The following is an 11,230-nucleotide window of genomic DNA, read 5'->3' as shown; positions in this document are numbered from 1 at the left end:
ATCTCACTAACCTGAGGAAGCCTAGTCATGGGAAGCCAGGCACATGAGGTGGTTATTCTGGAAGATGCTCTCTATGTATTCCAGATCACAGCCAAAGCACTGATTGATATGGGAGAGCAATGTCCCAGACCTGGTGAAAGAGCTCGCACCACTGAGAAGGGAAGTAGGCTTCTGGTCTCCAAAATTCTTAGGAAGGGTGGATGGTCAGAACTGAGGAGGGACACTGGAGGTAGAAGCTCAAGGCAGATGGCAGGGAAGTGGCATTTCTGTGTTTTGGTAACAACCAGGGCTTGGTAGTGAAGTGTTATTCTAGTAGGCCAACCTGGAGCCATCAGATTCTGACTGTCTAGTGGGGAACCTGAAATCATAGTCTCCCTTTTGTGTCAAACAATCTATTCCTTCTTTTTTCTTAGAGTCTCTCTCTCTCTTTCTTTTTATGCCATATTTACTCCTGACTAAGAGAATAGAATGAGGCTAAAGTTCATTCCTTCAGACTCATGGTTTGTACGGTCTCGCCTTGTTCCCATTCCTGCCTGCTTATTCAGCTCTCTTCCCAGGCCCTGCAGCTTGCACAGCACTCCATTTCCATGCAGAGCTTAGACAGCTTTCTTTTCTCTCCCTTGTAAATGCAGCCTGCCCTCACCCCACCTCCTGGCCCCCCAGAAGGAAGGAAGAACAGGCAGAAAAACTGAGAAAGCCTTAGCCAGGCCTAGGAATTCTCAATACTGTGTCTATTTCTGCCTTGGATTTTGCTGCCCCGTTAAAGCATTTATCTGAAGTTTCCCATGCTTATGTTAGCAATTGCTGGTGTAACCTGTCACTGCTTAGAAAAAAATCTGCAAAAAAAGACATCATATTCAGTGCCTTTTCCTCTCCTTCAACTTTTTCTTTTTGTATAGGCAGTGCCAAAACAGCTTATAGTATCACTTCGAGGAGGAAATTTCATAGAGACCGGGTTTCATTAGCGTTGAATAAAAGGAGTGCTCTGGGAAATCTTGATGTCCCTGGGAGTCATTGACTCTTCTCTCCGGGCTTCTCTTCCAAAGTCAGGTCTCCCTGGGATCCTAACATGTCTAAAAAGAGGTGGGTTTCCTCCTAGGAGGATGCTGTGTGTGCCAAGCACAGAGAGAGCCCAGAGGCAGTGGAGTTCCTGAGCTGTGGGTGGACCCTGGACATTGATCAGATATCTGATCAAGTTCTCACATAGCCCTAAAGAAGTGTTGGAAGCCAAAAAACAAAACAAAACAAAACAAAACAAAACAAAACAAAAAAACAAGAAGTGTTGGAAACATTTCCATCCACTGGCATGTGACAATGGTTGAGATAGTTTTCTTGACCTATCACACATCTCCTTGAATTCTTCATCACCTTCCTCACCTAGAAAGGCCTTCATTTACACCTTTGCACATCTGGTGCTTTGGAGCAATTGTGTTAGTGGAAAACAACCAGGGAAAACACTTTTGGGGTGTGAAAACAAGAGAATTTCCTTGATTTGCATTGTTTTTCATATGCTTTTAAAGCTTCAACTTGGAAAGTCACTTACCAGAGAGGAGTTTACATATTGCCCGAGATTAAGTTACCAGATGTGATTTTAAAGTATAATGCAAAAATAACCTGCCTGATATCAGCATTACATCTCTGACAGGAATGCTGTCAGAAAGGAGAACAGTCTGTTAGAGACACTCTCTTTAAATGTGTTTCTCTGCAACTGGTCACTGAAATTGACAGTGATTTCCTGCACAATGTAGACTTTCTCAATTTCATCTTTAATTTCTAAAATGGTGTCACTTGTGGGTGAATGTGGGTGTCTGCCATAGAACTAAATGCCCTTCTGTTTCTTTTCAGTGCCTATGAATACAATCACCTACGAATGCCAGCCAGACCACACCTCCCTGGACTGCTGAGATTTATTAGAAGGACAGCTCCCTGCGGTGCCAGCAAACCTTGAATCTCTGGCGAATAGACAATGTGCAGGCTGAGGAATAGCGCCATCACGAATTCACACATTCACAGTAGGTTTTGTCTCATTATCTTTTATATTTTTGGGGATGAACATTTCTTCCCAATGCTAGTAGGTCAGACTGCCCTTAGGAACTGTGATATAAAATGAGAGTCCTAGAAAATTAGCCTTTAAAACTCTTGAAATGCTCCTCTTCTTTTTCACCTTCCTCAACTAACTGTTTTGTTTCCCTCTGTTCTAATTGCTTAAATACATAGTTATTTTCATGGAAATTACTGTGTCTTTTAAATCATTTGGAACGGTTGGTTTTCTTCGTCTCCCCCACTACTCAAAAACCAGAGAGGTCTTGTTTCCCAACATTTTCGTTTTCTTCTGGAAACTTCAGGAATTGAATTAGGCAAGGATTCAGAACTGAGAGATAGTAGAAGGGACTTTATGTAAACAGAGAATAAAAGGTTAGGATGAGGAAGAATCTCCATGAGAGTGAAAATAGCCAATGCCTCCAATTATATCCAACTATGTGCCCACTTCACTGAGGGGCCCTTCAGACCTTAGCTCCGGGAAAGAAAAGGGGCAGCGTTAGCATTTCCATCAACAATGTCAGGACTCTCCTAACCAGCCCCTCTTCTCCCCAGTATCTCCATTATCAGTCTGCCAAGGTGTCAGAAACTCTTGATAATGCCTTTCTTTATCTTCAAAAACACAATGTAGAAAATGTTGATTTAAGGTAATGAAAATTTTTGTTGGAAGGCAAATACCTCCTCTATGAGGAGTAACTTATTAAACCAGTGTCACCTTAGAAAACAATAGGTTATCAGATTGCTATACTCAGTTAACAGAATCCCAGGAGAATGGGATGAAGGAAAGGTCAGCTTTGAAGAATGTTTGGGGTACAATCATTAAGGGATCACTTTGTAGGTGGTTATTTTGGAAAGATGAAAGAGAGAAAGGGTAATGCTTAGAAGGAGAAGACAGAGGGAAAGGAGAATATATAAGAGACCTTTACTTAAAATCTGAGGGACTGCTCGTGTCTTAGTTTTTCATGGATAGGTGGACACATAAATGGGAGTCTTAAAGAATTCAGCATTTATGGAATTAGAAAATAAAGAACTAAAAATACTAGTTTCATGTTGCTAAACTGGTCATGCTTTTATCTTAAATTACAAATAGGCAGAAGAGGCTATCCTTGGCTTTTGACCTAGTGAACAGTGTGTAAACCAATCCACAGAGACACTAGGGATAGCCTCCCTGACTACATTTTTCTGTAAACTGAAAGACCAAAATCTGCTTTCCTGTTTACAACTGAAAGAGAATGTTGGAGAGAATTCATGTTGGGATTGGAGAAAATTGTTTAGCTCACAGGCATCCATCTGAAGCAGTGGTAACCTTTAGTTATTATTTAATAGAATTATGCTAATGAGATAAAGCAAACTTGATAATGTCTGTGGTTGCTTGTCTAATCTAAAAGATCACACGCTTTTGCCATTTAGCTATTTGTCTACAGTGAATCTTCAAAGAAAAGAAGAGAAGAAAGGTTAAAAAAAAGGTCCATTTTCACAGTTGTCATCAGGTTTGGTGGGAAGGAATGTTAAAAAATCTCAGCAAAAGTCTAATTTGGGGTGATCAGCTGATTTAATACATCTATACTTTCTCTTTCCCTAATAGCCAAAATAATCAAGTGTTGGCTGTTTGACATGCTGGAAATGTCACATGTAGTCAATAGACAGCAGTCATTATTATTGTGTAGTGAGGTGTTTCGTGAGGAAATGCTGAACAAGTAGAAAAAGGAAATGAACTGTACTTCGATGGAAAGACTAAGACAACCCAATCCACAGTAGAAATTGAAAAGAACAGTCTTCTCATCAAAATCAATAAAAAGGGAACTGCATGATATTTTATTGTATACTTTGTCTAGATCATCTGATTAAGTCTGGAATTATGGAAACACTATATCTAGAAAGTTAATTTTTTTTTTTTTTTTTTTTTTGGTTAGGGCAAGTGGAGATATTGTAATTGAGATGGTATTAACCATGGGATTTTTCTAGAAGGCAAGAAAAGGCAGAACACCATTAGTTCCATGAATAGTACACCTTGTTGAAAGCATACAATCTATCTTTACAAAAAATATTTCCATGAAATGTAGTTCATTTCGGTTAAGCCTCTGCCTTTGGCTCAGGTCATGATCTCCAGGTCCTGGGATGGAGCCCTGCCTTGGGCTCCCTGAGCAGGAAGTCTGCTTCTCTCTCTCTCTCCCTCTGCCCCTCCTCCCTGCTCGTTCTCTCTCTCTCTCTCAAATAAATAAAAATCTTAAAAAAAAAGATGTGTAAATTGAAAGATTTCATTGCCAGCTTGGTTTTTAGATGGTGGATTTAAGTGTAATTTGAAAGGGAATCTTGTTAATTGCACTCTATTTGACTGGACAAATACAAAATTATGTCAAAATGAAATTGAGGCCTCATTTCTTTCATCCAGTAATTTGTGATTTCTATTTTTTAAAAATATCAAAATTGAAATGACTATCATTAGCTAATTTTGTGTGCCTCATAGTAATACCTTCCAACCCCCACTTAGAAACTGAGACACTTCCAAATTTAATAGCAACATGGGGCGAATAGCAGAGTGACATTTTCTGGGACTCAAGTATTTCCTAGTACTTGGTCACAAGTGTTCAGTATCTCCTTCCAATAATAAACATAAAGCTAATTTCCTGTTCTCTCCTGAGTGTGATATATTTGTCACTCTCTTAACTGTTCCCTTTCAGCCAGAGGACCCAGCCTCATTTAGATGAGTCATTTTGTGAGGTTCTGAAGCAAGGTGCTAGCGGAAACAAAACAAAACAAAACCCCAAAAACTGTTCCAAAAGGGATTTTGTCATCACAGTTCATACAGCTAACCGATGATGGCAAATCTTAGGGCCTGAAAGAGGCAGACACTTGAGTAAAAGTGAGCAAAATGGAACGGTCACATCCACTATCTTCATACAGTTTTCCAACGTGTTTGCTGTAATAACAAATTCTTTTTAAAAAGACATCATTAAGTTCTGTATAAAAACAAAATGTTTCTAAAAAAAAAAAAAGCCCAAAAAACTTTCTGACTTTATAAAGTACACATGACTCTAGTATAATGTGAAACATCCAGACTATCATAATAAGATTAGTGACCTACAGCTAGATAGCCAGACCATCTATCTATCCATAAATGTTTTAATGTAAAATTTACTATAAAATTTAAATACTTAAAAGAATTTTAAGAATGGAAATATGTGGGCAGAGGATCTGCTTATCCAATGTAAAATGGTGATAACGTGGAATTCCTGGTAAGGAAAGGGAGGGGTTGCTTCCAATCATCATCATCATCATCATCAACACACACACACACACACACACACACACACACACACACACACACACACACAACCTACAATGGATTAAACTGGTCTAGAGCAAGGTAATTTACTTTTTCCAAAGTTAAAATCCCTTCCAGTATCTCCAACTGCACTTTCCTTCTTTCATAGTTTCCATTGACTGAGCTTCTGGCTGGGACTGACCCAAACAAAACTGATAGGTAGGGCTTGTCTTTGTATTTTCCAGTTTGGCATCATATTTTCCAGGCTTTCTTACTGCCTCCACTTACAAGATCTCCTCTTCTTTGATGCTTGTTCTTGAGCCTGACATCTTCGTTTTACGCAACATTTTACTCTTCTAACTTCCATCAGAAATTATTTGTTCTGTGTGTTCTCTCGAAGTCCTCAAGGGTGACTGAAGGCTAGTATGTATCATAATGCTTGGTGCTAAGATTTCAAAGGACACTTATGCCTTGGTGTGTTTGCAGGCCCCTATTTTAAAAGGCCACTTGGGGCCAATGTTTTGTAATCCAAAGGATTGATTCTTTTTTTTTTTTTTTTAACTTTTTTATTGCTATGTTAATCCCCATACATTACATCATTAGTTTTAGATGTAGTGTTCCATGATTCATTGTTTGTGCATAACACCCAGTGCTCCATGCAGAATGTGCCCTCCTCAATACCCATCACCAGGCTAACCCATCCTCCCAAACCCCTCCCCTCTAGAACCCTCAGTTTGTTTTTCAGAGTCCATCATCTCTCATGGTTCGTCTACTCCTCCGATTCCCCCCCTAAAGGATTGATTCTAATGGTGAAAGTTGGACATCTGTGGGTGGATGGGTCTTTGTTTCCTTAAAACATGCCTCCTAGTTGACTGCCTACTCCACTAGGTCTCAGGAAGGCCACCCTTCCTCCTACTTAAACAGTAAATCACACAGGCTCCTACCACAAACTGGAATACATCCTCAGTACAGGCGAGTGGATCCTACTGTTTCTCTATGACAGGCGCTCTGGCCAGGGCTTCTCAAGACGCATGACTCAGTGTTAACTCTAGTAAGAGGTCATTGCTGACTCTGTAAAATTTATGGACACTATAGGCATCAGCTGTTTTCTCCCCAGTCTCAGTGGCTTTACCCTTCCTTTGCATTGTTTCATAGAGGAGGCATCATCAGAAGCAGCTAAAGTGACAACAGTGGATTAACCAGAAAATTTCACATTAAACCTTCTTTTTCTTCTACAGTAGACTCCTTTCCAAGTGTGAAGTTGCCATCCACAGGATAGATGATCTCTTAAAATCTTGGAGAGAAACATCTTTCAACTGTGTTTGTGGGGAATAAACATGGCACAGAAAAAGAAAATCTGGGACACTCTTCTTCCTAATGCACTTGGCTGCCTGGTTGCCTGACTTACAAAAACAGTTGGAGCTATAAATGTTAAATTTGGCTTAAAGAAGTCCTCAGTGAGAAATACCACCCTGAATTTTGAAAAGGGAAAAAAAATTAAAACTTTTATTAAAAGTTAATGTGGTTAAATTTACAAGTCTGTGCGTGTGTAAATTCAACACTTCAATCTGCTAATTTGCCAAGGCATAATTTACTCACAGTCTATAAATGCACTGAGATGCTCGGGGAGAAACATGTGGTCTTCTCAAAATTTATGGGAGTTGGAAATAATCAATTCCCGCCTTCAGGGAGTTTGCAGTCTAAGAGGTAAAAAGATCATGATGTATAATTTGTAAGCAGACATTAGGGTAAGCAAACTGGAAAATATCGAGGGGCTTAATTAGGAATTAGGTTTGCAAGTTGGGGTTTCTTGCATTCAGAGGTGGGCATCTGAATTATTACTTCAATCGTGGGAAGCATCTGACATATTTAGTGGAAGAGCTGACGGCTGTTTCCATGACTTGAGCGCTTTAGAAAGCTTTAGGCTCTTGGAGCCTCTGGATTAATGTAGAAAAATGAAACTGAAGCAGATTTTTATGGGGGTGGGAGGGAGGAGATGGGGAGATTGTAGATGTCAAGGACATAGCAGTTGGTAATTTATAACCCAGATACAAAAGATCTGAGTTTGTTCCAGGGAGATTTTAGAGATATTTAAAGAGAATGGGAAAATTTTCCCCTATAACTAAGGCAATGCATATTTATTGTAGAAAGCTTGTAAACTCAAGAAAGGCAAAAATTAGAATAAAAGTTGCTTCTGATCCCACCATTCAAAGACAACCATTATTAGTGTGCTGATATTCATCCTATTTCTTTTTTTAATATGTATCTCATTTTTCTTTCATGAGAAGAGTATCATTCTTATTAAATATGCTTTTTGAACTCACTTTTTGATTTTACCATGTCTCCTGAACATCCGGAAAGAGATTTCTGGGGAAAGGGGTTTAAGATCAGCTGAACAGGGAAAGGACTAGAGAGAGGGCAGATGGTAACAAAGAAACAGCAAACCAAAAATGTCTTACAGTCCAGTGGGAACATGCATGCCAGGGTGTATCTTATTATTTTTTTAAAGCATTTAGTGGGTCAACTTCTAGGGGTCCTTAAAGATGCGGGGAGCAAAGACCTGACTCAGGTCCCAGCTCCTTCCTTTACTAGCTATGTGCCCTTGACAAATTCCTAAATGTCTCTGAGCCTTAGATTCAAGAAAATTAACCATGCATTTTACTCTGAGTCAGTCTACATTCACATTCTTATTAGCTTCACAATAACTTTGTTGGGAAGGAATCAGTCACTGTGCTTTCCAGGTGAATAATTAGCAGCTTATAAGGCTAATTTTCTCAACACATCCCAAGTAGCAATCCGGTTGTCTTTCCACGGCATCTTGGGGCTTCTCTTGACTTCTCTTGTCTCATGGGGAAAAAAGGTGCTAAGATTACATGTGTCCTTTACCTCATTGTGTGTTGTGAGGATATATGACCTAATGCACATGAAACTTTTTGTAGGCTGCTAAGCACAGCAGATAAATTTTGTTTTCTTATGATCTCAAATCCAATTTCAGACTGTCCACTGGAGTGTGTGCTCTGATCTCTCTGGTAACCAACCCCTCAGCCATATGGATTTGTGTAGTTCCAGAGAGGTATCTTCCGATTACCTGAGCATGAGCTTTACCTAGCACACTATCGTGCAGTGGCCTTTCATTTCCCTTGTTTTCCTCACCAGCTGTGCATTGCTACTCAGTAAAAGTTGGTGTCAGCCTGCCAACGGATAGCCAACCCAAAATTTCAGCAAGTTAAGACATAGAGTCTGTTGCAATGTGGACAAAAATAAACCACATTCCACACCATGTCCAGACACTTTGAAGAAATCTAAGCCGATTTTTAAAAGATTGCTTTAGATAAATAAAACTTGAGCTAGCGAAGGAGGCCCTTTCCAGATGTCCAGCCAGGAAACCCCAGGTGCAAGTGAATCAGCAGCCGTGTCGTCTCATCTGAGACGGTGTGAGATCGGTGTGTCCACACGCAGCCAGGGTGTGGCTGAGCTCTTGGGCCTGCCTTCCTTCAGATGTGGCCAGGCTTGGGCTGATTCAGGGAGAAACACTGCTTCTTATTGAGTCACGAGGCTGTTCTGGAGCTTTGCTGGGCTTTGCTTGGGTAACTTGCCCAGGATCCCTGGTCCAGACCTGCAGCTGAGTCCAAAGTGGCAGAGCAGGTGGTCTCCTGGAGGTGATGGGGGTGGTGGCCGGGGAGATGGGGTTGGGGGGCTGGAAGCTACTTTTCAAAAGGTTCAGTCAATGTGTGGAGGGTTTGGAGAAGAATTTAAAATTCATCAGACTGACCTAAGAACAGACACAAATATGAGGGAGATTTATGAAAGGCCCTCATCTCTGTTCCCACTTGGCCCCTTTTATCAGGTAGAGGAACGACTTACAAGGTGATCAGCCAGCTCACTTGAGCAGCTGATTTATATTTCATCCTTGTAAAATTTCTCTTTAAAGTTTGATGTGCACTTGGCAGCTCATAATCTACTGAACTGGTCCATTCATTCAGGTCAGTCTGTCTTTTGGTAAATACTTAGCAAGCTGTCATGTGTCAGACACTGTGGTAGCCACTGGGCACACAGTGAATAAGAGAAACTGACTCTGAGATACTGTTTTAGTTTCCTGTTGTTGTACAACAGATTACCCCAAACGGGCTAAACCAGCTCTCATTTATTATCTTGCACTTCTATAGATCAGCAGTCCGGGCAGAGCTTAGCTGGTCCTCTTCTCAGGGTCTCACGAGGCTGCAATCAAGGTATTGGCCAGAACTGCTATCGTACTGGAGACTTTGAGTTCTTCTCCAAGCTCTGTGGTTGTTGGCAGAAATCAGTTCCTTGCAGCTGTGAAACTCATGTAGCTTGCTTTTTTTGAGGCCAGAAGAAGAAAGTTCAGGGAACACCTCAGTGCTCTACTAAAGGGCTCATCCTTTAGTTTAGCCAACCCAAGATAATAGCTCTTTAATTAAATGAAAGCCAGCTGATTAGGGACCTTAATTACATCTGCAGAATTCCCTCACTTTACCATATGATGGTGCACAATCACTGGGGGGTGATGTCCCCTCCTATTCACAGCTCTTGCCTACACTCAAGGGGAGGCAATTATACGGACTTGAACATTAGGGTGAGGGAATCTTGGGAGCTATCTCAGAATGCTGCCTACCACCAATATTAAATAAGAAATTGCAGGAAAAAATATTAAACAATTAGAACCAGGCAAAACCCTGGGAGGGTGAAGTACAGGCTCCTACCAGAGTGGGTAGGAGGGAAGCTCAGCCTCCTTTGAGAGACTGGGGAGACCACCTGAGACCTGCAGACCAGCCTCAAGCAAGGCTAAGGGAGGGAGCAGAGCTGGAGTGAGAGGAGATGAAGCGGGTTAATTAATGTAGCCTGAAACAAAGCAAAATCAAATCCGAGTGAATCCCTTATTATTCTCAGAAAGTGAAGTTGAGCATTTTCCCTGTGATAGGAAGCCAGAAGTATCTCTCTGTAGCAGGTCCTGCAACAGGGATATGAGGAACAACAAAAGATCAAGACCAATTCTAGGAGGAGGTAGCATTAGGCGGGTTTAATGCATATTTTTCAAGCTGGCAGAAATATCTGTAAGCCTGACATTTTGGGTGGTTCCATTATTTCCAATGCTGAATTAGAAAACTAAAGCATCATCTTTTGTCTGTCTTTGAGCATTAAGACAGTCTTCTGGTCAGAGTAAATGGAGAAAAGAAATTTAAAAATACATATATTCAAACTGGAAATCAAGAATGCTATTGTCAGCACTCTGACAGAACTAACAGATGGGAAGATTCATGGCCACCCTTTAATAAATATGTGCTGATTTTGGCCAAGAGTTGTAAAGTTCCATAGTCTCTAACGTGCCCCTCCCCCTCTCATCCCAATCAGCCAAATTCAACTTGGTTGCCAAAATAGGGGGGGATGACTAAAATGACCCAAAACACATGAGTACCTAAGATGTATGCCAAATATTTAAATGGAGAGGTTTTTCATTTGATTAAATTACAGGTCTCTCCCCCCGCCCCCCAACCAAGTTCCCTTTCTGTAAGTTTTAATGAATGTCTTCTACTGGAAAGACTCTGGAAAATGCCTTGGAATACACATGTTGAAAGCTGAACTATAAAAATTATGTCCATGAACCAACTTTACCAGAAACTTCCATGGAAGACAAATACACCATAGAGGTAGCAAATCCCTCTTCCCCTCAAATACAGATTATAGCCCAAAAGCTGTTTAGAACCTTGATGTCTATGTCACTGTTTCATAGATGATATTAAATATATCCCAGGTGACCTCCATGTGAAAAAAGTTGTCTGTGCTGGGAGAACTATAAACTAGCCCTGGGCCATATTTCTTTACAAACCCAAATGGCCTGTCTCTTCTCCTTGTGTCTCACAATGTCACTTTTCCCTTTGGATGAGTGGCCCAGACCTTTTTTTCTCA

The 11,230-nt window shown here is 40.7% G+C and overlaps 1 long non-coding RNA gene across 1 annotated transcript; it reads left to right on the top strand.

The window, feature by feature from the left end:
- The first annotated feature begins 1,040 nt into the window (after positions 1–1,040).
- Positions 1,041–6,790, top strand: LOC118531340 (uncharacterized). Its single transcript, XR_004915129.2, has 3 exons — positions 1,041–1,083; positions 1,846–2,012; positions 6,544–6,790. It is a non-coding gene; the product is annotated as an uncharacterized LOC118531340 (long non-coding RNA).
- The last annotated feature ends 4,440 nt before the right edge of the window (positions 6,791–11,230 follow it).

The sequence above is a fragment of the Halichoerus grypus genome, chromosome 4 (genome assembly GCF_964656455.1).
Source record: "Halichoerus grypus chromosome 4, mHalGry1.hap1.1, whole genome shotgun sequence".
NCBI classification, from domain to species: domain Eukaryota; kingdom Metazoa; phylum Chordata; class Mammalia; order Carnivora; family Phocidae; genus Halichoerus; species Halichoerus grypus.
The sequence above is the reverse complement of the archived record's forward strand: the minus strand, read 5'-3'. Positions and strand labels throughout refer to the sequence as shown.